Raw genomic sequence first — 4,114 nt, forward strand, 5'->3', positions numbered from 1 at the left:
ATTCTGAACATAATTTTCATAACAAAAGTTTCTAGCACTGACCCCCAAAAAAAATAAGTTTCCATTCTTATTTGTCAAAAATATAAGCTTTAACTCGCAAACTGTGTAAAAGGCAGAAGAATCCAATGAGAAACCAATCTTCACCAACGCCTTATCAAAAAAAAAATCTGCACCAATGCCTGTTAACCATCACTCAGAAGTTGAGGGGAAAAAAAAAAGATACCTAGGGTAATCACATGATTTCTTATCAACGGTATTGTCAGATAAGAGGAAACCTCATTTATTCATCCAAACATTCTTGACATTAATATATCTACAGAAAACTATCTAATACATGTCATCTGGAACAATTAGGAATAAAGCTAGAACTGGGAGTTAAGCGGACAAAAACATTTAAAAAAAAATTATGAAACTTCAAGCATTTAGTATTAATAAACCAGCAACAAAAACAAATGCACACAAGCACCATGCACATAACACTAACACTCAACATTAACCAATAAATTCCAAAATTACAAATAATCTTTTTAATTATTAAAAAAAAATCAGTAGTTTTTTAAAAGAAACTTGTCACTAACGGACAAAAATAATATCACATCACATGAGCCAGCGCTGAAGCTATTATTTATCAAGAGTAGCAAGACTAGTCTCTATCAAACAGTACAAGAGTAACTAGTCAATACTCACATTTATTATCTATTAAAAAATAATTACTTTTTAGCCATATTAGGAAGAGAAAGAGAAAGAGAAAAGTGGAGTCAGAAGCTCTCTTTCTCAGTTTTATTTTCGGAGAGTGTGGAGCTCTCAATCTCATCTTCTACCTCACTGCCTCTCTTCCTATTTTCACAACTCATATCATCAAATCAACCAAGCACTAGTCTTTAGAGATTCATCCAAACAAAGAGAGATTAGATATAAATACCAAATTTGGGTGGTGCTGATCTGGTCTGTTACTCTGCTTCTGGTTTGGTTTGGTTTGGTTTGCTTCCACTGCCGTCTGCCCAACCCCGCCCACTCCCAGGTCCTAGTATATAGTAAGTTAGGTTTTCTTTTTTCATTTTTTTTCCCTTTTCTTATTGTGTCTTGCTGCGTGTTGTGAGATTTTTTCATTTTATAGAAATTAATTCCATCTCTTCCTATGCCTTCTGGGTCCGGCTCCTCTCCAGTTTAGCGTCTCATGTTTTCTCCTATTTTTAAACAGATGAATGACACGTGGGGTCTATAAAGTCTAATGGTAAAAACTAGGCCACAAACACACCAAACCCCACTACACCGAATCTGAGAAGCTATCACAAACAGAGCTGCAAGATAGGGGGAAAGAATGGGCTGAGAAATTGCGGAAGAACAACAAAGGCTTCTTGTGTATTTGAATGTATGAGCTAACTGCTAAATGCTAATTACTAGTTGTGGTTGTGTGTGTGTTTAACTGGTTCGGATCTGCACTTGTTGGTTTGTTCATCTCTCTTGCCATTCCTACAGTGGGTTTTTGTCATGGGTTTGGTTTGAGTTGAAATGAAATGGATTTTCTCCCTTTTGTTTCTTTATTTTTAGAATCAATAGAATTTTTTGTTTGTTTGTGCTTATGGTCTCTTGAGGCTCTGTTTATGCTTATGGATTCTCAGATCTGGTGATATTTCCGGATTGATTTCTGACGGGTCCATATCATTCACTGCCAAATGCAGTGGGATGTGAGTATATTTATTGCTGAGTAGTGTTGGCAAAATAGAAGTAAATGGTGTTGTGATGGGGCCTTGTATCTTACCCAATTATAAAAAAATCATTTGATTTTTTCACCCTATTTTTTCACCGAAATGGAATAAAATGCATCTAAAGCTATGGCTACAGTAAGCTGTCATATTTATGATAGCTTACTGTAGCAACAATCTTAAAAAAAAAAAAAAAATTATTCCATTCTCTTTCTTCTAAAAACTTCTTCTCCTCCATTCTTTCCGTTTGTCTTTTTCTTATCACTTTTTCTCTCTTTGCTCTTTCTTCTTCTCCTCTAGCTCAAGCTCTCTCAAAAAGAGAAAAAGAAAAAAGGGGTGGTGGTAAATGGTTTTGGGTCGTGGTTTGCTGTGCTGTGGTAGAGGTGGTGGATTTTGGGTCATGGGTTCGGTGTGCTGTGGTGGGTCATGATGGTAATGGTGGGTTTGCTCTCTCTCCGAGTCATGGTGGTAATGGTAGGTTTCTTATGGGTTTTTTCTCTTCTTCTTCTTCTAGTGGTGACGGTCTTGGTGGATTTTTTTTTTTGGGGTGGCTTGTGATTGTGATGGTGGTTGTTGTGGCCGGTGGTGTTGGTCTATTTTAATGGGTTTTTTGGTGGGTTGTTGATGAATGTGGTTGTTGTGTTTGGGGTGGTTTTTTCCTCTTTTCTCTTGTCCGGTAAGTTGTGGCTGCCACGGTGGTGGTAGAGGTGAAAATGGTTATACCTCCTTTTCGTTTCGGTCTCATGGATCTGGTATTTTTGGTTTTGGTTTTGGTTTGTGTTATTTGAACTTTGATTTCTTCGTTGTCTGGGACTCTGGGTTTTGATCTTTATTTTGTTGAGATTCAGACCCGAAATCACCCGACGGTTTCGACCCGAACATTCGGTCGGCCGCGGGTCCATTTTCCGTTCACCGATTCCGTCGGGTCGGTTGCGGGTCAACCCAAAACCCGACCCGACCCGTGGACAACCCTACTAATTGGAACTTGGAAGTTAGATATACGAATTGGGTACTCAGGCCCTCTCTTTTCATGTTGAATTTGATAGAATGGCATATGGTTGGACAAGAGCCTTAGTGCTGCTTTAGATTCTTTTGATAACCTTTTTTTGTCATTGTTGTATGGTATGTGGTCTTTAGACCATTTCTCATCTTTATTATTTGCAAAAGAGAATTGGCGTTGTTGTGTCCTATAGAAGCCTTAAATTGCTTCAGATATAGTTTTATTCAGAAATAGTTTTCTTTTTTGATAAGTCATTCAGATATAGTTTTCATATTCCTAAACTAAATAATACTTGTTTTAGTTATGATGCACACTGGCTGACATAATTGTGAATGCATGTGCTTGCTTTTGGGGTGTAGGGGTACTGAAGTTATGGGAAGGTTCATTGGATCACGTTAAAGCTTTTCAATGGATCTATTTTTCTCTTTCTTTTGGGGTGTAGGGGCCTGAAGTTATTGTTATTGACATTGTAATTTTGCATGTAGTCCAGCATAGTAGTGGACACTTTGCAGGTCTTTGCTCCTCTAGTGAAGCTTCTTGGGGTGTACCAAAATTAATTCACTTGTATAATTATTTGTCACAACTGGTCAAGTAATATTTTTTTTTTTATTTTGTTTGTTGATGCTGTCTTATCTGAGATTTGTCTTAATAATCGTTTTATATTCCATTGTAGGCAACAGGGGGGCATACATCATCCTGGAATCTCCTTTGAAGCAGTTACTCCAAGGTCATAGGTATGGAATATTACTCATTTGTACAAAATTTGTTAGAATTTTGGAACTATTGTAGACTATATATGTGGTATTTTGTTTTTTTTGTTTTTTTTTTTTTTGATGTATTAAGTTTATCATGTCAAGTATTTTGGAATTATTGTGTACTAGGTAATTTTCAAACAGTGAAAGTGTTGAATGCAGGTCCTGATAGTTTGACAAGACATGAAGATGAAATCAAGAAAGATTGCATCTCAATGTGCTATGCAGGTAGCTACTCTACACTTCCTTTTTCAAAAAAAAAAAGTTCGTACGTCTTTTTTGATACGAAAATGTTCATACTCTATACAATAAGACATAGCGTTAGTGGGTTATTAGGACTCATAAAGTTACAGATTGTAATTATATTCTTGTTGTCAATCAATGGCCATGTGTCTCATATAAACAAGTTGATTTCCCTTTATGTTTATATATGTAGTTCTCATATGCTCTTTTTAGTTTTTCTTTTTTCCCTTTATATATGATTAATTTTTTGTTAATCCTTTCCTGGATCCATTTATTAGAACTTATATTAATTTTAAAAGTTTCTATTATGTTACAGAAGTTTTAGCTCAAACAATTTCAATGCAACATTACCCATGCTACTTGGAATGTTGACCTCCTCACAACAACTATGAGTTTTTTTTATACATATTTGG

General features: G+C 35.9%; 1 long non-coding RNA gene across 1 annotated transcript; it reads left to right on the plus strand.

Annotated features, from left to right (window-relative positions):
• Positions 1 to 745: 745 nt before the first annotated feature.
• LOC115968294 lies at positions 746 to 3,869 on the plus strand. The gene is made up of 4 exons (XR_004086725.1): positions 746 to 1,034; positions 1,202 to 1,372; positions 3,380 to 3,440; positions 3,621 to 3,869. It is a non-coding gene; the product is annotated as an uncharacterized LOC115968294 (long non-coding RNA).
• The last annotated feature ends 245 nt before the right edge of the window (positions 3,870 to 4,114 follow it).

Source organism: Quercus lobata, chromosome 11 (genome assembly GCF_001633185.2).
Source record: "Quercus lobata isolate SW786 chromosome 11, ValleyOak3.0 Primary Assembly, whole genome shotgun sequence".
NCBI classification, from domain to species: Eukaryota; Viridiplantae; Streptophyta; class Magnoliopsida; order Fagales; family Fagaceae; genus Quercus; species Quercus lobata.